The sequence below is a fragment of the Oryx dammah genome, unplaced genomic scaffold, assembly GCF_014754425.2.
Source record: "Oryx dammah isolate SB20612 unplaced genomic scaffold, SCBI_Odam_1.1 HiC_scaffold_2, whole genome shotgun sequence".
In the NCBI taxonomy this organism is placed as follows: domain Eukaryota; kingdom Metazoa; phylum Chordata; class Mammalia; order Artiodactyla; family Bovidae; genus Oryx; species Oryx dammah.
This window is the reverse complement of record NW_024070186.1, coordinates 145,391,539-145,417,996: the sequence shown is the minus strand read 5'-3', so window position 1 is coordinate 145,417,996 and position 26,458 is coordinate 145,391,539. Positions and strand designations below refer to the sequence as shown.

At 37.7% G+C, this 26,458-nt stretch overlaps 1 non-coding gene across 1 annotated transcript; it reads left to right on the top strand.

Moving 5' to 3' along the window:
* The first annotated feature begins 18,653 nt into the window (after positions 1–18,653).
* Positions 18,654–18,760, top strand: LOC120859533. The gene has a single exon (XR_005720104.1). It is a non-coding gene; the product is annotated as a U6 spliceosomal RNA (small nuclear RNA).
* The last annotated feature ends 7,698 nt before the right edge of the window (positions 18,761–26,458 follow it).

Below are 26,458 nucleotides of genomic sequence, written 5' to 3'. Positions count from 1 at the left end.
ATCTAAGGAGACAGTAGGGGACAGAGGATCTTGCATGCTACAGTCCATGGGGTCACAAAGAAAAGGACTTAGTGAGTGAGTAACAACAACAACAAACCTGCAGTGGGAGGCGTATCTAGACCTGCCACAGAGAGAGAGAGAATAGAAAGAGACAGGACACATTGCTTTGGGGATAACCTGGTGCAGGGAACATGTGCCTTTTCTATGCCAACACTCAGAGAGCCTTAAAGAGCATCTGGAGGACTAAGCCACCAAGTCCAGCCACTTAGGCAGAAGAGAGAGAAGCCAGTAGAGGGCGCACTACTGCTTTAAGAGAATCGTTATCCGACAACTTCTGAAAAAAACGCTCCCAGAGTTTGAGAAGTTTCAGCTTGGATGTCTGCCAAATCCAGAGGACACTATAGAACCTGACCCAGCACCAGTCCTCTAAAATCGTCCGCACTCTCTTCTAATCCTTTCACATCCTGTGACTCTATATATATGAGTCACACACAGAAGCAAAGTAAACTGGGGCAACAAAAATTGCTCACATATCTCTCCTCCAAGAGAATCTCTGAAAACAGGATTTCAAAACTAAGGAAGGGAGGGGCCTCCACGTTAAATTAAGATGCTCATTGATTATTTCTTGAGGAGTGAGAGAGTGGACGGTCTTGTAAGGGTACTGTGAAGCAGGTGATGCATGTTCGATCCCAGGGTTGGGACGATTGCCTGGATTGCCTGGAATGGCAACCCACTCCAGGAATCTTGCCTGGAGAATTCCATGGACAGAGAAGCCTGGCAGGCTACAGTCCATGGGGTGGCAAAGAGTCCCACACAACTCAGCAACTAATACTCTCACTTTCACTTTCATAGGCCTGATGGTTACTGAGTGACGGTTATGGGATCATCCAGGGGTGCAGAGAAGGGACAAAGAAATAAAAGAAGAAGGGAGATTTTGTCAAGATTTCAGCTCCAGGGTCATATTAGACTGACTTGTATTTGCCCCTCAGACCCACGCTTTCCTCCTGCACATTGCTGAACACACTATTAAATTTTTTGGATACTAAGTTTCTTTGTGGATGAAATGGGAATCGAAATAGACTCATCTTCTAAAACTGGTCTGAGGATGAAAGAGAACTGTAAAGTGTCAAGCACAAAAGAAGGCTCAATAAATCCTTCTTGTTGCTGCTGAGGCTACTGTGAAGTAACCAAAATGTTTGAAATTGGGGTGCAATTAATACACTCCACGGACAGAGGAGCCTGGCAGAGTACAGTCCACGGGGTAGCAAAGAGTCAGATATGACTGAGCAACTAAGCACAGCACAGCAGAAGGATTATCCCCAAAGAGCAGTCAATACCCAGTGTAGGCTTTTTGCTTCAAATCTTAGTGAATCAACATTTTTGAATTCACTCTTTCTGCACTACCTTTTCCTTTGTCTAAAACATTACAACTTAAAAAAAAAAAAAGTACACTTTCGCTTTCCTGAAAAATATACCATTGAAATAGAGAAACCTTACCCAGAAAAACTTTCTGCTGCACCTTTCACAGATCAATTGTACATAGAATAACAACATCTATAAAATAAAAAATAAATTAGTTCTTACAGTCAAATAGCACTAGCACACAAAAACCACACACACGACAGGATTTGCGTGTCTATTAAAATGTATAGATGTATACATCTGTCAATAAATCATAGAATATCTAAGCAGATGGGAAATACATATTCATCAGTGTAATTTTTGATCAAAAGATGTTATAATTACAAGAAAGTCAAATGAAAATAATTTAAAAAACTTGTTTCCAAAATCTAAATAAAAATATATTAAAAAAGATTTTTTTTAAGATTCCCCCACCTCCCTGTCACAGTCCTACAAACTTTCAATTATATTTTTAACTAATATTAAATAGAAAATATATTTAACTTTTTTATTTCAATAGTGTCTTAATGATCAGCATTTAGAAATTATGAAAACATTAAAACCATTTAAAGACAATGTGTGAAATAGGAATAAATAGAAAAAGTCTCAATCCTACAACAATCTTTATAGACATTTGATATTTTCCTTTTTACCAAATCCAATTTTGTCTTCCATGTACATGTGTATTTTGAAAACTATTTTTATTGTCACTAGAGCAGACAATAAACAGTAAGTTCACTACAGTTGAATGAGTTCCATTCTGAAAGCAAGTTTGTAAGTCCAGCTTTTTGGTAAGTCCTTCAAAGTTAGCCTAGGAATCCAACTAACATAATTGTCTATATAGTATTGTACTGTAATAGGTTTATAATACTTTTCACAGAAATAATACACAAAAAGCAAACATAAAAATTAAAGAAAATATTTTAAATCTTACCTTGAACAACACAGTAGTTCCAGCTATATCACCACTGCTTTTACATTTGCTTCTGGACATCCTGGGCTTGAAATAAAGATACTGTACTGTCGTACTCTGCACCATACTGTACAGTAAAATACACAAATGCACGGCCACTTGTAGAGGATGCCTGCATGAAACAATGAATCAAGACATATGAACTAATTTACGTGACTGGGTATGAGAACTCGCCTTAGCATCTTGGAAAGTTCAAAACGTAAAGGGTCTTATGTAGGGGACTTATTGTAGTTTGCTACCTTTTCCACTTGATTGTCTGCAACAGGAGTGAACTAATTTCCAAGAGGTGTAGTGGTTTTTCTCTTCATTGGCATTTAACTTTCTGGCCCAGAGTTTTGACTGTTCCTAATTATGTTAGCAAAATATGACATCATAATTACTCTCATTTCCATTTATATAACTGCTGGTGATACTAAATATATCCCACAAATTTTGTCTTAATCTATATTTCTTAATTTGTACCAGTGTTTCTTGCTAATTTACATATGGGGATCTTAGATATTTGTTTCTTTTAAATGATAACATATTAGCCAATTGGCAACATTTTAAATGTAAGTATTGCTTCTGTAATTTACTTTCAAAATAATTTCATAAAATATAAGAGTAAGAGTTTTGAACTTATGTGTACAATATAATGGATTTTTAAAAATCATCTTTTTGTACTTCCATCTTCCCCAAATGAAGATTGCTTAAATTAGTACCTACAAAAGAGTATAAAAGATTTTTGGCAATTCTGATTAATTTAATTGTTAACTTTTTCATCTCTCTTGGTCATCCCCGTGTATCAGCCCCAAGCATGCCGTATGTTGTGGGGAGGGGGGGTGGGAGGGGGGTTCATGTTTGGGAATGCATGTACACCCGTGGTGGATTCATGTCAATGTATGGCAAAACCAATACAGAATTGTAAAAAATAAATAAATAAATAAATAAATAAAGATAGGTATTTTTAAATGAAAAAAAAAATAATTGTTAATTTTTATTTTTAAATGTGTGGTATTTTAAATCACAGACATATAATGATCACTTATGAGCTATCTCCAGATGAATCTTTCATAGGACATAGTGGAACCATTGGTACTAGGCTAGACAGTTTCTACCTAGGTTTGAAATTCTTATGACATTTTAAGTTCATTTTTAACTTAAAGAGAATGAGAAATTGCAAGGACTTCAAATTCACAGTGTGCCTGAGGCAGAGATGGAATGGAATTCAGCTGATACTATTATTCATGGTAGACAAAGCTAAAAACTGAAGTTATATTCTTTAAATAGTATATTGAATATGTCTCAGGAAAAGGTGCATTTAATGAGAGAAGAAGTTTTCCAATGTTAGACTTTTCAAATGGCTAAAATCATTATAAAATGCAAATAATCTGAATTGAAATTACTTTATTTTGTTTTTAGGTTTGAGGGAAAACTTTACATGTGTGCTTTATTTTTAAGAAAAAGCTATGGGTATAGATAGTAAAATCTGGTCGGCAAATTTCCGTCATCTTGATTTAAAAGAATACATCAATGTTTGAAAACTTTTTAAAAAACTGAATTTCTTAAATGTACATTTAAATTAATTAATATAAGCAATTAAGTGGAATCTTTTGTTATAAATCTTAGAACATTTGGGTTATCAAGAAAATGACATCTTGCAAGTTATGGTGATTAATTTATGTGTCAACTTGACCAGACTAAGGGATGCCCAAATAGCTGGTACAACATTATTTCTTGGTGTGTCTGTGAGGGTGTTTCCAGCAGAGACTAGCACTCAAATTTGTAGACTAAGTAAAGATTATCCTCTGCAATGTGCGTGGGCATCATACAATCCATAGAGGGCCTGAACAGAACCCAAGAAAGCAGAGGAAGGGAGAATTTTCTCTTTGCTTGAGCTGAGACATCTATCTGCTGACCTCCAACATCTGTGTTCCTAGTTCTCTGACTTTCAGACTCTGATTAGGATGTATGCCATTGTCTCCCCTGGTTTTTAGGGCTTTCAGTTTGTACTGGAACTATGCTACCAGCTTTCCTGGTTCTCCAGCTTGCAGATGGCAAACCATAGACTTCTCAAATCATGTGAGTCAATTCCTATGACAAATCCTACCTTATATATGTTTATATATGTCTTACTGGTTTTGTTTCTTTCTAGAATCTCATATATAGTTTAAAGGTTAACTCAGTGTATGTTGTTGTTCAGTCATTTAGTCGTGTCTGACTCTTTGCAACCCCATGGACTGGGGTTCTCTGTCCTTCACTATCTGCTTGAGTTTGCTCAAACTTATGTCCATTGAACCGGTGATGCTATCCAACCATCTCATCCTCTGTCACCCCTTTCTCCTTCTGCCCTCAATCTTTCCCAGCATCATGGTCTTTTCCAATGAGTTGGCTCTTCGCATCAGGTGGTTCAAAGTATTGGAGCTTCAGCTTTAGCATCAGTCCTCCCAATGAAGATGCAGGGTTGATTTCCTTTAGGATGGACTGGTTTGCTCTCCTTGGTGTCCAAGGGACTCTCATGAGTCTTCTCCAGTACTACAATTAAAAAGCATTAATTTTTCAGTGCTCAGCCTTTTTTTTTAAGGCCCAACTCTCACATTTCTACATGACTACTGGAGAACCATAACTTTGACTATATGGACATTTGTCATCAAATTGATGAATTGGCTTTTTAATACCCAAGTTTGTTATAGATTAAATGTATAAAGAACTATCTATAGGAGATTGGAACATGTCGATAAACATATTCATTTGTATTCTCAGTTTCTTCATCATTCACTATAAAAGCAGGAACATAATATACTTTAGGAGTGATTTGTTTATGCTTTCCTTATGGTGATGAATTCCCTGTTAGTCTCAGAGCCTGGAGTTCTAGAGTCCTGCTTTACACCATTTCTTGGCACATCTGTTCTTACACAGAAACCTCTTTATAGTTGAACTTTGGAGTGCTCAGCCTACAAATATACAGTTCAGCTTTCAAGTCCATTCTTAATCCTTATCTCTTTGGTTAAGGCCAGTGCACTATTTATCAATGAATTCTCGAGGTGCTGTGACTCTGAAACCTCCCCATAGGCATCTTACTGATATCTATCACTTCCTCTTCTCAAGAAGCCCAGTTTAATTGAACACAGCTGGCTCAAAAGTATGAGAAAGTATGAGACCTTGAATCCCATCAGTAATACTTCTTTACTGTGTAATCCACGTGCAATATGATTAAAGTCACTTCCTAAGTCTATTTGTCTATTTAAGTATATTACCCTCCAGAGGTTTAATTTTCCTCTAAGAGGGAAATTGCCATTTTGCTCTTCAATTACACGTGTATATATGATGTAATATTACATCCCATTTGGAGAGACAGCTTCTATCATTGATCCAGTATATACCCGAAGCTGTGAAATCTTATGATATTACTCATGAAAATAAATATGACACAGGAGTTCAAAACTACAAAGTTATGGCTGGTACTTGAATTTTTAAAAAGCAAGGGATATTTTCATTGCCATATTGAAATATTATTTGTTAGTTTCCATATTTGTTAAACTTTATAGAGTTTATATCAAGTGATGTGTAAGAATACAAAAATATTGAATATCTGTTTTAAAGAAACTAAAAATTTACTGTAATAGAGGCTATTTTTTCAGCATTTATTTTATTTATAAAAAAAACCCAGATGTTAAATTAGTCATGATGCAATGAATAATTATTACGGTGTGACATATTTCACTAATAATGGCTTTCTACTAGACTCATTTCATTCATTTATTCATGTATTTATCTAACATATATGCATATATATGTATGTGTGTGTGTGTGTGTGTGTGTGTGTGTATAGCTTCCCTGGTAGCTCAGTGGTAAAAAAATCCTTCCTGCCAATTTAGGAGATGTGGATTTGATTCCTGGGTCTAGAAGATCCCCCAGAGAAAGAAATGGCAGCCCACTTCAATATTCTTACTTGGGAAATCCCATGGACAGAAGAACCTGGCAGGCTGCAGTCCATAGACTTGCAAAGGAGTCAAATGCAACTTACAGACTAAACAACAACTCTCTCTATATGTGTGTGTATTATATTTGAGTACTATATATGTGTATATATATATATATATATATATATATATATATGTAGTCAAATAAAAAAGAAGTACAAGACCTGTCCCACCAGATTCCTTGGTGGCTCAGATGGTAAAGCGTCTGCCTGCAATGTGGGAGACCAGAGTTTGATCCCTGGGTTGGGAAGATCCCCTGGAAAAGGAAATGGCAACCCACTCCAGTATTCTTGCCTGGAAAACCCCATGGATGGAGGAGCCTGGCTGGCTACAGTCCATAGGGTTGCAAAGAGTTGGACATGACTGAATGACTTCACTTTCACTTGAGAATTGTGAGTTAAGTTTTATTTGGGGCAAAATGAGGACTGCAGCCTGGGAGGCAGCATCTCAGATAGCTCTGAGAGACTACTCTAAAGCAGCAGTGGGGGGAAGTCAATATATAAGATTTTTGTGAAGGGGGAGTTCAATACCATGAAACACTCATTTTTCAAAAGGATTTTTGTTAGTCATGAGTATCTGATGTCACTGTGAAGGCATTTAGTGCTTCTCTAGATATAAGGAGATGCAAGGGCTGCGATCATAAAATCTGTTCCTTCTCCAGAGGATCTTCCCAACCCAGGAATTGAACCTGGGTCTCTCGCATTGTGGGCTGACTCTTTACCATCTGAGCCAACAGGGAAGTCTAAAATCTGTTCTTAAAACACCCAATTATCTGAAGACCTTCCAGATGTTCAAGCTGGTTTTAAAAAAGGCAGAGGACCAGAGGAAAGGCAGAGGAACCAAAAATCAAATTGCCAACATCTGCTGGATCATCAAAAAAGCAAGAGAGTTCAGAAAAACATTTATTTCTGCTTTATTGACTATGCTAAAGCCTTTGACTGTGTGGATCTCAATAAACTGTGGAAAATTCTGAAAGAGATGGGAATACCAGACCACCTGACCTGTCTCTTGAGAAACTATATGCAGGTCAGGAAGCAACAGTTAGAACTGGACATGGAACAACAGACTGGTTGCAAATAGGAAAAGGAGTACGTCAAGGCTGTATATTGTCACCCTGCTTATTTAACTTACATGCAGAGTATATCATGAGAAACGCAAGCTGGAATCAAGATTGCCAAGAGAAATATCAGTAACCTTAGACACACAGATGATACCACCCTTATGGCAGAAAGTGAAGAGAAACTAAAAAGCCTCTTGATGAAAGTGAAAGAAGAGAGTGAAAAAGTTTGCTTGAAGCTCAACATTCAGAAAACTAAGATTGGCATCTGATCTCATCACTTCATGGGAAATAGATGGGGAAACAGTGGAAACAGCATCAGACTTTATTTTTTTGGGCTCTAAAATCACTGCAGATGGTGATTGCAGCCATGAAATTAAAAGACGCTTACTCCCTGGAAGGAAAGTTATGACCAACGTAGATAGCATATTCAAAAGCAGAGACATTACTTTGCCAACAAGGGTATGTCTAGTCAAGGCTATGGTTTTTCCTGTGGTCATGTATGGATGTGAGAGTTGGACTGTGAAGAAAGCTGAGTGCCGAAGAATTAATGCTTTTCAACTGTGGTGTTGGAGAAGACTCTTGAGAGTCTCTTGGACTACAGGGAGATCCAACCAGTCCATCCTAAAGAAGATCAGTCCTGGGTGTTCATTGGAAGGACTGATGTTGAAACTGAAACTCCAATACTTTGGCCACCTCCTGTGAAGAGTTGACTCACTGGAAAAGATCTTGATGCTGGGAGGCATTAGGGGTAGGAGGAGAAGGGGATAACAAAGGATGAGATGGCTAGATGGCATCACCGACTCAATGGACATGAGTTTGGGTAAACTCTGGGAGTTGATGATGGACAGGGAAGCCTGGTGGGCTGCGATTCATGGGGTCACAAAAGGTCGGACACAACTGAGCAACTGAACTGAACTGAACTGACCTGAAGACCTGTCCCACCAGACTCCCTGGAGCACAGAGTGCCTCACTCCACCCAGAACTCCCTCAGGGATTGTTGAAAATCAACAGCTATAGCAGCCTGGGGTTCAATCTCCATAGAGGCAGATGACCAATGTCTTTGTTGTTCAATTGTTGGCAATTCTCTTGGTAAGTGCCAATCTGTAGTTGACTATATATATATATATATAATATATATGCAATATATATTTTATATATACAATATATACTATACATATATATATCTGAGTACCTAATTAGGTGCTAGAGAGAAAGACAGATGAAAATGTAATAAATACAGCATGTCCACTCAGAAGATGTGGCAGCCCTGGATGTGTGTCACTAGGATATCCCTTTAAGAGAAAACCTGCTACAGAAAGTGCAGTCAGCATAGAGCTTCCAGAAACAGTGCCCTTGGAATCCACCCTGCAGCCATGAGTAGACAGTTCAAGTCAATGACTAGGCAATTGAAGCAGTAGCGCACACCCACTTGTGTCCACTTAGCTCTCCTCTAACAAGATACCTTTGCTCTGCAGTTCTCTGTTGGGCTGGTCAAGAACTTTTTAGAGTTGTGCTTTATCTGAGGCTCTTGCTAAGTCCTCTCTTCCTCCCTCTTCTCCTATACCTGTCAGATCTCCACTGCAGCTCACCTGCTTTTGCTTCTTTTCTCCTTTATCTTCCACAGAAATACCCCAATAAATTCTTTGTGCTCATGTCAATCTATGCCAAAACCAATACAGAATTGTAAAGTAAAAATTAAAAATAAATAAATTAATTAAAAAAAAAAAGAAAGATGTGAACTGACCCAGATGATGATAAATGTAATGCAAAAAAAGAAAAAGAAGCAGCAGAGGGAGATGGTGGTGGGGGTTGGGCTTTTCATGGGAAATGGAGTTTAGCTACTTTAAAGCATGGTAAGAATGGAGAAGACTATTGAGATTCCTTAAAAAACTGGAAATAGAACTGCCTTATGACCCAGCAATCCCACTGCTGGGCATACACACCGAGGAAACCAGAATTGAAAGAGACACATGTACCCCAATATTCATTGCAGTGCAGTTTATAATAGCCAGGACATGGAAGAAACCTAGATGTCCATCAGCAGATGAATGGATAAGAAAGCTGTGGTACATACACACAATGGAGTATTACTCAGCCATTAAAAAGAATACATTTGAATCAATTCTAATGAGGTGGATGAAACTGGAGCCGATTATACAGAGTGAAGTAAGCCAGAAAGAAAAACACCAATACAGTATACTAACACACATATATGGAATTTAGAAAGATGGTAATGATAACCCTGTATGTGAGACAGCAAAAGAGACACAGATGTATAGAAGAGTCTTTTGGACTCTGTGGGAGAGGGAGAGGGTGGGATGATTTGGGATAATGGCATTGAAACATGTAAAACATCATATAAGAAATGAATCACCAGTCTAGGTTTGATGCAGGATACAGGATGCTTGGGGCTGGTGCACTGGGATGACCCAGAGGGATGGTATAGGGAGGGAGGTGAGAGGAGGGTTCAGGATTGGGAACACGTGTATACCCATGGCAGATTCGTGTGGATGTATGGCAGAACCAATACAATATTGTAAAGTAATTACCTCCAATTAAAAAAAAAAAAGCATGGTAAGAGAGGTATACTTGAGAACTTAAATTTTGAGTAAATTCCTAAAGGAAAAATTCTCCAAGCTAGGGATCAACATTACATGAACTGAGAACTTCTAGATGTTTAAGCTGAAAAGACAGAGGAGTCAGAAATCAAATTGCCAACATCTGTTGGATCATCAAAAAAGCAAGAGAATTCCAGAGTAACATCTACTTCTGCTTCATTGACTATGCTAAAACCTTTGACTTCATGGATCACCACAAACTGTAGAAAATTCTTAAAGAGACAGGAATACCAGATTATCTCACCTGCTATCCTGAGAAACCTATATGCAGGTCAAGAAGCAACAGTTAGAGCTGGACATGGAGAAATGGACTGGTTCCAATTTGGGAATGGAGTACACCAAGGCTATATATTATCATCTTACTTATTTAAGTTCTATGCAGAGTATATCATGCAAAATGCTGGTTTGCATGAAGCACAAGCTGGAATCAAGAATGCTGGGAGAAATATCCATAACCTCAGATATGCAGATGACCCCACCCTTATGGCAGAAAGTGCAGAGGAATTAAAAAGCCTCTTGATGAAGGTGAAGGAGGAGAGTGAAAAAGCTGGCTTAAAACTCCACATTAAATGAAGATCATGGCGTCCAGTCCCATCAATCATGGCAAATAGATGGGGAAACAATGGAAACAGTGAGAGACTTTAGTTTTTTGGGGGCTCCAAAGTCACTGCACATGGTGACTGCAGTCATGAAATTAAAATACACTTGCTCCTTGGAAGAAAAGCTGTGCGAAACATAGACAGTGTATTAAAAAAGCAGAGACATTATATTGCCAGCAAAGTTCCATTTAGTCAAAGCTATGGTTTTTCCAGTGGTCATGTATGGATGTGAGAGTTGGACTGTGAAGAAAGCTGAGCGCTGAAGAATTGATGCTTTTGAACGTGATGCTGGAGAAGACTCTTGAGAGTCCCTTGGACAGTAAGGAGATCCAACTAGTCCATCTTAAAAGAGATCAGTCCTGAATATTCATTGGAAGGACTGATGCTTAAGCAGAATCTCCAATACTTTGGCCACCTGATTCTAAGAGCCAACTTAATAGAAAAGACCCTAATGCTGGGAAAGACTAAAGGAAGGAGGAGAAGGGGACAACAGAGGACAAGATGCTTGGATGATATCACCTACTCGGTGAACATGAGTTTGAGCAAGCTCTGGGAGATGGTGAAGGATGGAGAAGCCTGGCATGCTGCAGTCCCTGGTGTCACAAAAAGTCGGACATGGCTGAGTGATCAGTTGTGTCCTACTCTTTGTGACCTCATAGATTATAGGCCACAAGGCTTCTTTGTGCAAGGGATTCTCCAGACAAGAATACTGGAGTGGGTTGCTATTCCCTTCTTCAGGGGATCTTCCTTATCCAGGGATCAAACCTGGGTCTCCTGCATTGCAGGCAGATTCTTTACCATGTGAGACACCAGGGAAGCGAAGAGTTCCTTCAAGGCTCATATGCAAGTTCACCACGAGGGAGGGAGTCAGCGTGCTCTTCGCTCATCACTGAAAAAATTTTGTTGGAAGAAGGATGACTTTCTGAGTACCTGCACAAGGTAGAAGCCACAGTCCTCAAGCTGTGAAGTCAGGGGTGACACCCCACAGTGTAGTGCTTTAACGAAGTCATGCTTGTAGAAAAGGAGAAAGCCAGTGAAATGGTTTTGCATATATTTTTATGAGGTGAACCATTGTCCTAGAAGGAGTCCAAGGTGGTATGCAATTCTCCAGTGGTTTTCAAGCACTTCTGAGACTGAAAGCTAAAAAATATGTTGTAATTGTTATAAAAATTAGATTAAAATGCATTTAAAAAATAATGTACACATATCTTGTATATTTAATCGGAACTTTTGTTCATCTTTCATCACTGTCATTGTACATTTTTTTAGAAATAATATTTTGAAGTTTTCCATCTCATCCCATTATGCAAACAATAAAAATACAAAACCAAACCATTAGATTACTTTGGGTCTTAGGATGAATATACTATTCTGCTGTAAATTACTCTCAGATCTCTGGAAAATCAGCTAAAGTGCCCTCTTGAGAAACAGCTAAGAAATAAAAGTGTCATATGTTCCTCTGGTTTGAAATAGGAAACCAAATGATGTGGAGTAAATACACAGGGAGGAAATGGGAAGTATGACAAGATAAATGATGTCAAATAATTCCTGAAGGTTAAGTTTGCCCTCTATCTATATAGTAGTGGAAAAAGACTGGACTGGGAGTGATAAGTCACCAAATGAAAAGTGCTAATATCGTGAAGGAGGTGACTGACACATATACAAGAGTGGATGACAAGCCTATTTGAAATGAGGTGGGTGTGTAGTGAAGAATTAGCTAATTTATTATAAGCCCTGCAAATGCTAAAATGGAATCCAAGATGAAGGCTGAAGGACGAAGTCCAATAAATCTTAAATCTCATAGTACTTAAAGATTAACTGGAGTGTACATTTTCTCAGTAAACTTTTCAATTCTGACACTTTTTTCTTAAAGGAGGAGCCTGTCAAAACAGGTTCCAGTGGTCAAATGATGCATCTCTTCCCCAACACAGAGTAGTAGTACTCTCTGGTTTGATGAGAAAATGTTAATCTTACCCTCTGCACCTCCAGTCCCAGTTAAAGTATGGTTTCCTGGGAACTGTAGCAATAAAACATGGCAAGAGAAATGGATTTGCAGCAGATGGAGGCATTGCCAACGCCCGCAAAGCTTTGCCTGCTTTTATGTTGACAGAGGAAGGCAGAGAGACAAACACCAGAAGCAAATAGGTCTCAGGGCAGGAAAAATAAACACCGAAGGAAAACTGTTTCGCCAGAATAGATAATTAAGAAATTAAAATTATCTGATAATACAGGCTAGATCCAGATGGCATGTATTTATGACCTCCCAAAGAAAGGAAAAATTATGGATGGAAAAAGTACAGATCCCAGAGATAACTAAATTCCCTATGAAATCTTGGAATATACAGAAGACAAGAAAATGAAATAAGTTTTTTATTTATAAAGGAATATGGGCACAATAGTTACTATAATGCTATCTGACTAAATATTGAAAATAATATTGCATATTTGTTGTTGCTGTTTAGTCTTTAAGTTGTGTCTGACTCCTTTGTTGCCACATGAAATGTACCCCACCAGGTTCTTTTGTCCATGGAGTTTTCCACGTAAAGAATACTGGAGTGGGTTGCCATTTCCTTCTCTAGGGGATCTTCCCAATCAAGGGAACAAACCTGAGTCTCTTCTATCTCCTGCATTGGTAGGAGGATACTTTATTGCTGAGTGACCAGGAAGTATATGGCATATATTTACTTATTATTGCTATCAGAAAAGGGTAATGATGAAAATTTCAATCATTAGTCTTTATAACTTCTAGAAAAAAAGCAGTTAATATATATTTTTTTATTAGTGCTTTTTACCAAAAATTTCTCCTCCTGGCGTTTCTTAAAGTTAGATGTGGTTTAGTCAATCATTAAAATGGGTGGAAGTAATGGGTGTCACTTGCAGGTGGGAGATTTAATGTCTAGGGCATGATTCATCATCCCCCCCCACCTTTTTCCCAGTCTTGGCAATTATGAAAGTAACTGAGATGTCTACATTAATATGTAGACAAGATCCTCTTTGCAGAGCAAAAGAATCTGCAAATCTGTGCATCACATGCTAAGACTCAAAAAGCAATTATACTAAGATGGGTGAGGCTGGAATACCTAAGTAGAGGCTGAATTTAGATTTTTAAATCCAGTATTTGGCCTATATATAAGCAATAAGGATTTCAGCCCAGAAAATTGATCCAAAGACAGGTGAGAAATCAAGGAGTTCAGGGAGGGACAAGGAGTTATATATTACATTTTCCAGTATAAATGAAATATAGGCAACCACAGATCCAATATTTCAGATAGCCATAAGCAATACAGATATCAAAACAAAATAAACAGTAGTAATGAAAACAACCTCACACCCTTTAACACATCATAGTCAATCTGCTAAAAAATAAAGATAAAGATAAAAAGAAAATTTAAAATGAGCCTATGAGGGGGTGAGTGAAGGAAGGCTATATAGAAAGGAGTTAAAGTAAGAAATGTATCAGGTATCTCATCAAAGATTTTACAAGACAGAAGATAGCTGAATGGGAATACATAAATGCTGGAAGAAAAAAAAAAAGACAATGCCAACTGGATTTCTATATTTAGTGAAAATATCTTCCAAAAATGGAGGCATAATAAATATTTTTTCAAATATCAAGAGAGTTTATTGTCAGAGACCTATAATTCAAGATACATGAAAGAAATTTCTTAGACAGAGGAATATGAAGTATGATGGAAATTTAACATTAAACTCTTTATAAGATATAGCAAAAGCAATACAGTATTGTAAAGTAAAATAAGAAAAGAAAAGGAAAAAAAATAAAGACAAATTAGTAACAAAATAACTGTGAGTTTATTATGTATGTAGAAGTAAAAAGTATGAAAAATAGTTCAAAGGGTGGGGAAGAGGTAATCGAAGTATACATGAGTGGTGTAAAAATACTTGATGGTACTAAGTTAAAAATGCTTATTGTTCATCTAAACAAACTCATTAAAATTTTGAAAGATGGTAACGATGACCCTGTATGCGAGACAGCAAAAGAGACACAGATGTGTAGAGTGGACTTTTGGACTCTGGGGGAGAGGGAGAGGGTGGGATGATTTGGGAGAATGGCATTGAAACATGTATACTATCATGTAAGAAACGAATTGCCAGTCTATGTTCGATGCAGGATACGGGATGCTTGGGGCTGATGCATGGGGATGATCCAGAGAGATGATACGTGGTGGGAGGTGGGAGGGGGGGTTCATGTTTGGGAACTCATACACCTGTGGCTGATTCATGTCAATGTATGGCAAAACCAATACAGTATTGTAAAGTAAAATAAAGTAAAAATAAAAATTAAAAAAAAGAAAAAAATGGCATAATTATTAAACCAATTGTAGAGAGAAAAATACAAATGAATAATACAGAAGAAGGTGAGAAATAGAAATCAATAACAGAGGTAGCAAATAAAAAACAGAAAGCAAGATGATAGGCTGAAATACAACTATATCAATAATTGCATTGCATCTAAAAGGCAGGTCTACCAATTTAGATAAAACATGATACACTATAAGAAACTACAGTCAGTAATTCCTGTGAACATAGATAAAAGTTACCAAGAAATTTAAACAAAATAAATTCTATAATATGCAAAAAGAAAATATATGTATGTCATGACCAAATGGGGTTTCTCCCAGGAATGGAAGACAGTTTCAACAATCAAAAATCAATTAGCACTGAAATATGTACATTACCATATGTAAAATACATGACCAGTGCAAGTTCGATGCATGAAGCAGGGCACCCAAAGCTGGTGCTCTGAGACAACCCAGAGGGATATGAGGAGGGGAGGTGGGACAGGGGTTCAGGTTGGAGGGGGACACATATATACCTGTGGCCAATTTGTGTTGATGTATGGTAAAAACCATCACAATATGTAAAGTAATTATCCTCCAATTAAAATAACCAAAAAAGAAAAAAAAATCAATGGCTAGCTGTAAAGAACAGATGGAAATTCCTTAAAATACTAAAAATAGAGTTACCATATGATCCAGCAATCTTATTCCTAGGCATTTATCCAGAAAAGAGAAAACTCTAATTTGAAGACACACACACCCCAATGTTCACAGCAGTACTGTTTATAATAGCCAAGATATGAAAGCAGCCTAAATGTCTGTTAACAGATGAATAACAGATGGATAAGACTATATATATATATATATATATATATATATATATGGTACATATATACAGTAGAATATTACTTAGCTATTAAAAATGAAATAATGCCATTTGCAGCAACGCAGATAGACCTAGAGATTTTTGTACTAAGTGAAGTAAGTCAGAAAAAGATAAATACCATATGACATCACTTATATGTGGAATCTAAAAATGATACAAAAGAACTTATTTATAAAACAAAAAAAGATTCACAGAAAGAGAAAACAAAATCATGGCTACCAAAGGGGAAAAGCAGGAAGGGATAAATAAGGAGCTTGGAATTAGCAGATACACACTACTATATACAAAACAGATAAACAACTAGGTCCTGCTCTATAGCATAGAGACTATATTCCATACCCTGTAAGAACCTATAGTGGAAAGAATCTGAGAAAGAATATATGTATGTATATATACACATTAACTGCTTCCTCAGCCCATATATACATATATATGCTGCACACCTGAAACCATCACAACATTGTAATCAATTGTATTTAATAGAAAAGTTACAAAAGCACAAATGGCTATAATTCAGCACATAACCAGAATAAAAAGAAAAACAACACAAGCATCCATATTTTATTCAGAAAAAGTATTTTATAAAACTTAATATCCATTCATGGCTAAAACAAAAAACAAAAAACAAAAACCTCCCAGTAAACCTGGAGTAAAAGAAAGCTTCCTCATCTTGACAAAGGCCTCACATATCATATGGGTCATATAGAGTCCTTTTCTACTCCATCACTTTATACTCTCATTTGCTCATTCCGTATTAGATGCACTGCTTTTCTTGCTGTTGCTCAAGATGCCAGCATGTTCCCACCTCTTGGACTTTGCATTAACTGCTTCCTCTGTCCAGAATGTATTTCCTTTTTCTTTTCCTTACTTTTTTTTTTTTTTTTTTTTTTTTAACCGCATCACACAGCTTGAGGAGGGAACTTAGTTCCAGGGTCAGGGATTGAACCTGGACCCCCAGCAGTGGATGCATGGAGGCCAAACCCCTGGGTCATCAGGGAATTCCCCAGAATGTTTTTGGATCCAACAGCTGTATGGCTCATTCCATCTTTTCCTTCATTTTCTTGACCAAATGTCACATTCTTACTGTGTATTACCATAGCCATTCATTTTAAAACATCCAATCACTTCCTCTGATTTGGCTTTGTATGTATTATTATTTCTTTTAACTAACACTTTATTTATTTATTTATTTATTTTCAAAGCAGTTCAAGATTCACAGCAAATTAACAGAGAAGGTGGAGCTATCTCACACACCCTCTGCCCTCACACATGCATAGGCTCTCATTATCAGCATCCTTCACCAGAGTAAATACATTAGTTACAATTGATGAACCTTCATTAACATATCATTGTCACCCAAAGTTCGTAGTTTACATTAGAACATTACAGTTCACTCTTGGTATTGTACATTCTATGGATTTAGACAAAAGTGTAACAACACGTGGGGCTTCATAGGTGGCACTAGTCTATCGAACCCTCCTGCTAATGCAGGAGACATAAGAGATGTGAGTTCGATCCCTGGGTCAGGAAGATCCCCTGGAGGAGCTCCAGTATTCTTGCCTGGAGAATCCCATGGACAGAAGAGCCTGGTGGGCTACTGTCCATAGGGCCATAAAGAGTAAGACACAACTGAAGTGACTTAGCATGCATGCATAGTAACATGTACCTAGCATTATGGTATCACATAGGTTATTTTCACTGGCTTATAAACCTCCCTATGCTATATATTCATCACACTGTTCCTCTCCATCACCCCCTGAAATTTTTTACTGTTTCCATAGTTTTCCTTTCCAAAATATCATATGGTTGGCATCATACAATATGTAACCTTTTCACATTCACTTCCTTCATTTAATAACATGCATTTGAGTTATCTCCATGCCTTCTCATTGTTTGATAGCTCATTTCTTTTTTGTGTGTTTAATAATATTCCATTGTCTGAATGTACCACAGTTTCTTTATCTGTTCACCTACTAAAGGACATCTCGATTGCTTCCACATTTTGGCAATTATGAATAAAGCTGCTGCAAACATCTAAGTGCACGTTTTGTGTGGACATGCTTTTAAGTCCTTTAGGTATATACCAAGCAGTGTGATTGTTGAATCATACAGTAAGAAAATGTCTACTTTTTGTCAGAAACTGACAAATTGTGTTCCAAAGTATCTGAACTATTTTGCTTTCTTACCAGCAGTGAATGAGAGTTCTGTTGTTCTGTATCCTCTCCAGCATTTGGTGTTTTCAATGTTCTGGGCCATCCTAATGGGTGTCTAGTGATATTTCATTGTTGTTTTAATTTGCATTTTCCTCATGATATATGATGTAGAGTACCTTTCTGTATGCTTATTTGCCATCTGTATGTCTTCTTTAGTGAGTTTTCTGTTAGGGGCTTTGGCTCTTTTTTTTTTTTTTAATCACGTTGTTGTTTTCTTGAAAGTGAAAAATGTTAGTTGCTCAGTTGTATCCAACTCTTTGCTACCCTATGGACTGTAGCCCACAATTCCTCTGTCCAGGGAACTCTCCAGGCAAGAATACTGGAGTGGGTTACCATGCCCTCCTACAGGGGAGTCTCCCAACCCAGAGGTTGAACTGGGGTTTCCTGCTTTACAGGCAGATTCTTTACTGTCTGAGCCACCGGGGGAAGCCTGTTTGTTTTCTTACTGTTGAGTTTTAGAAGTTCTTTGTCTATTTTGATAATAGTTCTTTGTCAGATGTGGTTTCTGCAAATATTTTCTTCCCAGTCTGTGGTTTGTCTTATTTTCTTGATAATGTCTTTCAGAGAGCAGAATTTTTAAATTTTGATGAAGTCCAGCTTATCAGTTTCTTTCATGGGTTGTGCTCTTGGCATTGCATCTGAAAGCTATTGCCATGCTTGCTTTGTACTAGAACTGAAATGATATGGAGAAGATTAGCATGGCCCCTGCTCCAGGATGACATGCAAATTCATGAGGCATTCCATGTTTGAGAAAATTAAAAAGTCATTACCATTCCAAAGTTCATGTGGGGTTTTTCTTATGTAATCTTCTAGGGGTTTTAAAGTTTTGGGTTTTACATTTAGATCTGTTATCCATTTTGAGTTAATTCTTATGGAGGGTGTAATATTTGTATCTAGGTTCATTTTCTTTCTTTTTTTTTTTTTTTTTGCATGTGGATGTCCAGTTGTTGCAGCAACATTTGGTGAAAAGACTATTTTTGCTTCATTGAATTGCCTTTGTTTCTTTGACAAAGATCAGTTGACTATATTTATGTGGATCTATTTCTTGGCTCTCTGGTTTGTTTCTGTTTTTTAAAAAATAGTGCTTGCTTCTAACAGCTACACAATTAACTTATTTTTATGTTATTTTAAAATATATCATGTAAAATAGATAAGAGCAAGCTTCCCTGGTGATTCAAATGGCAAAGAATCTGCCTGCAGTGCAGGAGACCGAGGTTCAGTCACTAGACCAGGGTCAGGAATATCCCCTGGAGCAGGGAATGGCAACCCACTCCAGTATCCTTGCCTGGAGAATTCCACAGGCAGAGGAGCCTGATGGGCTACAGTCCATGGGGTCTCAAAGAGTAGGACACAATTGAATGACCAACACTTTCACTTTACCATGTAAAATCCATAAGAGCAAGAATTTTTAAAAACTATTGTATCCCCAGTAAAGAATAGCTTTCAGAATGTATATTGGCCTTCTATAAAAATCTGTTGAATAAATAAATGAATAAATAACTAAATTAGAAAGTTTTGAAATACGGTGCAATATAGGGTATATTATTATATATTGACTTCTTGAACTTAAAATCTTCTGTTCTTTCATGATTAGAGATATAAAAGAGGAACTTCCTTCACACTTGAAGAATATATAAAGTTTTAAATACTATACATTTTTAATTTGCAGATTCTATGCCCCAAGCTGATAAAATTTCAATTCTTGTTTTTAAGAATAAATGTAAAAGATAAAAAGATTCTGACACATAGAGAGATTTGAGTGCTACAGTGAGCCCAAAAAAAACTTATCCCACTTATTTTTTCTCCTATATCTTTGAAACTAACAAGAAAAGGGGACAGTTCTTTTCTCAAAAGAGTAGCTATTTCTCTCCTCTTTTCTTGAAAATCCCTGTGGATGATACAGAGCTTACAGGATCAGTCACCAAAGAAAGCTGTATTCTGCACTGTAAGAATTGTTTCCTTATGCCTTTGTCTCTTTGGAGACATTGACACATCAAGGTAAACACTTGCATCTGCATGCATGCTTAGTCTTGTCTCACTCTTTGTGACCTTTTGGACTGTATGTAGCCTCTGTTCCCAGGCTCCTCTGTCCATGGGATTCTCTAGGCAAGATTACTGGAGTGGGTTGCCGTTTCTTCCTCCAGGGGATCTTTCTGACCCAGGGATTGAACCCAAATCTCCCGTGTCTGTCTCCTGCATGCACGTGGGTTCTTTAGCTGCAGAACCATCGAGGAAACCCTCATACATTTCTGCAATAACTTGGAGCACTGGGTGTATTTCATCTACAGGCTTTTGTTTATCACAGAAAGCTTCTTAATTTAAATTGTGCTTTGGTGGACATCCCCCTGTGCCTGCAAGTAAGAGGTGTGGTTTTCATAATGATAGGGGCTCCTGCAGGAAAAGCAGCCTCTGTGATAATTTAGATATAGCGAGGTTAATTTCCCTTTCTTCTCATTATCCATAAATTGTATTCATGTTTTCTTTTGTTCTTGGAGACAATGTCAAATTGTAGAAGTAATGAATAAGCAATCTCTTTTGAAAGAAAAGTATTACAAGGTGATAAATGTTATTAAAATATATTTCTTGAAGGGAAATCCTTCTACATACATAATTTTGCTGAATATAAATGGTATTCTCAGGAGGCACAGTGGTAAACACTGCCAGTCAATGCAGGAGACGCAAGAGACAAACATTCGATCCTCTGGAGAAGGAAATAGAAACCCACTCCAATATGCTTGCCTTGAACATTCCATAGACAGAAGAGCCTGGCAGGCTACAGTCCACAGGGTCACAAAGAGCTGGACATGACTAAGTGACCGAATAGATTTTTCAAATTAGTAATTAAGGTCATGAGGTTATGTAGACGTACAGACTATGTTTGTTAATATATTTTTAATAATGGTAGCTGAAGAGATGAATCTGTAATGGTAAATTCAATATAATCAAAATATTTCTGTTCTTTCTTGGCTGAGATTGCATTTTTACAAAATATCATTTCTGAAATGAAGTTAGACCCAGATGAAATGCATTGTTTTATATTTTGGATGAATTAAACTTAAATAAGCAAGAGTTGGAGGCCCATGGAGGTTCTTTTCCCCCACTAAAGAGGAGGGAAGACCTGTGAAATGGTAGCACTACTGAAACAAGTAAAGTTATTATAATCATTGGAATTCTGCACAATTTCAGGAGAGAGAACTGAGAGCCCCATTTTATCTTTGATTGATCAATAGATTATGTTCATTCAAGCAACATTTATTAATCATCTCCTACGGGCTGAGCACAGTGCTAGGAAACAAAGATGAATACAATGAAATCTTGGTCTCATGGAGTTCATATCTCAAAAATACCCGTATGCTTTTGGTTGGTACATTTCTTATGCAATTTGGTTTGCACTACAAACCAATATTTTTATCATATATTTTTTCTGGTTATAGATATAGTATATGAAAATTCCCATATCTCTACTGCGTAAGCAATGGTAGACATTGTTTTATCTTTATAATCTTATAACTACATTAAAATATTGCTTTTCATTTAGTATCTATTTGTACATTTAAATATAGTGACCCTAACTGTTATAAGATTACATAGAAATAAATAATCTATTATTTATAATTTAGGTTGCTTTCAATTTCCTGCTGTTAGGAAGATCTTTGTAAAATGTCCTAAATAATTTTTAGGATAAATTCCTATAAGTGATGTTGCTCAGTATCATCATAGGGAAATTTAAAAATCTTTTGGCAATATTTCCAATTTGACTATATACTTTGCAAGAGCAATCTATTTTAAATTCTGCTCAGTTAGGGTCTTACATTAGCAAGAATTTTCATTTTCACTTTCATTCTGATATGTGAATTTTGTTTCATATCCTTTAGTACTCTGTGCAAAACTCAACGTTTTCTTAAACATTATTCATTATCTTGTTCCTTCAATTTAGAGGATTAGGGTGATGGATAAATAAAATTTTAGAGTGCAGATAATCTCTTGGAATCATAAAGTTGCTGATTATATTCAAGTTTGGCATCTTTGTTCTTCAGTTATTGCATTTTCAGAGTTTCTATTGGGGAAGATTTCAATCATGTTCATGAAAAGCAATGATGCCTTGTTCAGCATAACTCACTGAGGTCAATCTATACATCACACACTACCCCTGTTTTCTTGCTCTGAATATACATTTTTAGCACTGAGAATCACCAGAGAAGAAAAAAATAAAAAAAGGAATCCTGAGTTACTTCAGTTTAATTCAACAAGTGTTTCTTTAGTGTCCATGATATATTTGACTCCTTCTATTCATCTAGGTACAGATTGGAATCAGGATTGCTGGGAGAAATATCAATAACCTCAGATATGAAGATGAATCCACACTTATGTCAGAAAGCAAAGAAGAACTAAAGAACCTCATGATGAAATTAAAAGAAGAGAGTGAAAAAGCTGGCTTAAAACTCAACATTCAGAAAACTAAGGTCATGTCTTCCGGTCCCATCACTTCATGGCAAATAGGTAGGGAAACAGTGGAAACAGTGACAGACTCTATATTTTGGGCTCCAAAATCACTGCAGATGGTGACTGTAGCCATGCAGTTAAAAGACTCCTGCTCCTTGGAAGAAAAGCTATGACCAACCTAGCATATTAAAAAGCAGAGACATTACTTTGCCAACAAAGGTCCATCTAGTCAAAGCTATGGTTTTTCCAATTGTCATGTATGGATGTGAGAGTTAGACTATAAAGAAAGCTGAGGGCTGAAGAATTGATGCTTTTGAACTGGTGTTGGAGAAGACTCTTGAGAGTTCCTTGGACTGCAAGGAGATCCAAACAGTCCATCCCAAAGGAGATCAGTCCTGAATGTTCATTAGAAGGACTGATGTTGAAGCTGAAACTCCAACACTTTGGCCACCTGATGCAAAGAACTGACTAATTTGAAAAGACCCTGATGCTGGGAAAGACTGAAGGCAGAAAGAGAAAAGGATGACAGAGGATGAGATGGTCAAATGGCATCACCAACTCGATTGACATAAGTTTGAGCAAGCTTCTGGAATTGGTGATGGATGGGGAAGACTGATGTACTGCAGTCCATGGGGTCGCAGAGAGTTGGACAAGACTGAGTGACTAAATTGAACTGAACTGAGGTACAGATACTGTAACCATGTGAGATGAGGTCTAGTAACGTTGGGTATTGCATTTACCTATGGAATTTACTCATGGTTAGCAGAGAATTCCCAATACTTGGAATTATTTCCCATATGGTACTCTGTGCTATTTCCATATAATAATTATGGATGTATATTTTTTCACAAGAGTGAACCTGTAGTATTTAACTCAGAGAAGTAAAGCAAAGAAAACATTTCATATTTTCTAGATATACATTGGAGAAGTCAATGGCAATTCACTCTGGTACTCTTGCCTGGAAAATCCCATGGACCGAGGAGCCTGGTAGGCTGCAGTCCATGGGGTCGCTAAGAGTCGGACACGACTGAGCGACTTCTCTTTCACTTTTCACTTTCATGCATTGGAGAAGGAAATGGCAACCCACTCCAGTGTTCTTGCCTGGAGAATCCCAGGGATGGCGGAGCCTGGTGGGCTGCAGTCTGTGGGGTCCAAAAGAGTCGGACACGACTGAAGTGACTTAGCAGCAGCAGGAGTAGCAGATCTATATCACATAGAAATTGACTAATTCTCTGAATATGTCTTTCAGTTCAGTTCAGCTCAGGTCAGTCGCTTAGTCGTGTGCTACTCTTTGTGACCCCATGAATTGCAGCATGCCAGGACTCCCTGTTCATCACCATCTCCGGAGTTCACTCAAACTCATGTCCATTGAGTCAGTGATGGCATCCAGCCTTCTCATCCTCTGTTGTTCCCTTTTCCTCCTGCCCCCAATCCCTCCCAGTCTTTTCCAAAGAGTCAACTCTTCGCATGAGGTGGCCAAAGTACTGGAGTTTCAGCTTTAGCGTCATTCCTTCCAAAGAACATCCAGGGCTGATCTCCTTCAGAATGGACTGGTTGGATCTCCTTGCAATCCAAGAGACTCTCAAGAGTCTTCTCCAGCACCACAGTTCAAAAGCATCAATTTTTCAGTGCTTAGCTTTCTTCACAGTCCAACTCTCACATCCATACATGACCACTGGAAAAACCATAGCCTTGACTAGATGGACCTTAGTTGGCAAAGTAATGTCTCTGCTTTTGAATATCCTATCTAGGTTGGTCATAACTTTTCTTCCAAGGAGTAAGCGTCTTTTAATTTCATGGCTGCAGTCACCATCGGCAGTGATTTTGGATCCCCCCAAAATAAAGTCTGACACTGTTTCCACTGTTTCCCCATCTATTTCCCATGAAGTGATGGGACCAGAGGGCATGATCTTTGTTTTCTGAATGTTGAGCTTTAAGCCAACTTTTTCACTCTCCTCTTTCACTTTCATCAAGAGGCTTTTTAGTTCCTCTTCACTTTCTGCCATAAGGGTAGTGTCATTGGCATATCTGAGGTTATTGATATTTCTCCCGGCAATCTTGATTCCAGCTTGTGCTTCTTCCAGCCCAGTGTTTCTCATGATGTACTCTGCATATAAGTTAAATAAGCAGGGTGACAATATACAGCTTTGATGTACTCCTTTTCCTATTTGGAACCAGTGTGTTCTTCCATGTCCAGTTCTAACTGTTGCTTCCTGACCTGCATATTGGTTTCTCAAGAGGCAGGTCAGGTGGTCTGGTATTCCCATCTTTTTCAGAACTTTCCACAGTTTATTGTGATCCACACAGTCATAGGCTTTGGGATAGTCAATAAAGCAGAAACAGATGTTTTCTGGAACTCTCTTGCTTTTTCCATGATCCAGCGGATGTTGGCAATTTGATCGCTGGTTCCTCTGCCTTTTCTAAAACCAGCTTGAACATCTGGAAGTTCACGGTTCATGTATTGCTGAAGCCTGGTTTGGAATATTTGAGCATTACTTTACTAGTGTGTGAGATGAGTGCAATTGCGCTGTAGTTTAAGCATTCTTTGGCATTGCCTTTGTTTGAGATTGGAATGAAAACTGACCCTTTCCAGTCCTGTGTCCACTGCTGAGTTTTCCAAATTTGCTGGCATATTGAGTGGAACACTTTCACAGCATCATCTTTCAGGATTTGAAATAGCTCCACTGGAATTCCATCACCTCCACTAGCTTTGTTCATAGTGATGCTTTCTAAGGCCCACTTGACTTCACATTCTAGGATGTCTGGCTCTAGGTGACTGATCATACCATCATGATTATCTTCATCGTGAAGATCTTTTTTGTACAGTTCTTCTGTGTATTCTTGCCACCTTTTCTTAATATCTTCTGCTTCTGTTAGGTCCAGACCATTTCTGTCCTTTATCGAGCCCATCTTTGCATGAAACGTTCCCTTGGTGTCTCTAATTTTCTTGAAGAGATCTCTAGTCTTTCCCATTCTGTTGTTTTCCTCTATTTCTTTGCATTGAGCTCTGAGGATGGCTTTCTTATCTTTTCTTGCTGTTTGTTGGAACTCTGCATTCAGATGTTTATATCTTTCCTTTTCTCCTTTGCTTTTTGCTTCTATTCTTTTCACAACTATTTGTAAGTCCTCCCCAGACAGCCATTTTGCTTTTTTGTATTTCTTTTCCATGGGGATGGTCTTGATCCCTGTCTCCTATACAATGTCATGAACCTCATTCCATAGTTCATCAGGCCCTCAATCTATCAGATCTAGTCCCTTAAATCTATTTTTTACTTCCACTGTACAATCATAAGGGATTTGATTTAGGTCATACCTGAATGGTCTAGTACTTTTCCCTTCTTTCTTCAATTTAAGTCTGAATTTTGCAATAAGGAGCTCATGATCTGAGCCACAGTCTGCTCCCAGTCTTATTTTTGCTGACTGTATAGAGCTTCTCCATCTTTGGCTACAAAGAATATAATCAATCTGATTTTGGTGTTGACCATCAGGTGATGTCCATATGTAGAGTCTTCTCTTGTGTTGTTGGAAGAGGGTGTTGCTGTAACCAGTGCGTTCTCTTGGCAAAACTCTATTAGCTTCTGCCCTGCTTTATTCCATATTCTAAGACCAAATTTGCCTGTTACTCCAGGTTTTCTTGACTTCCTACTTTTGCATTCCAGTCCCTTATAATGAAAAGGACATCTTTTTGGGTTTAGTTCTAAAAGGTCTTGTAGGTCTTCATGGAACCGTTCAACTTCAGCTTCTTCAGCGTTACTGGTTGGAGCATAGGCTTGGATTACTGTGATCTTGAATGGTTTGCCTTGGAAACGACAGAGATCATTCTGTCGTTTTTGAGATTGCATCCAAGTACTGCATTTCAGACTCTTTTGTTGACTATGATGGCTACTCCATTTCTTCTAAGGGATTCCTGCCCGCAGTAGTAGATATAATGGTCATCTGAGTTAAATTCACCCATTCCAGTCCATTTGAGTTCTCTGATTCCTAGAATGTTGACATTCACTCTTG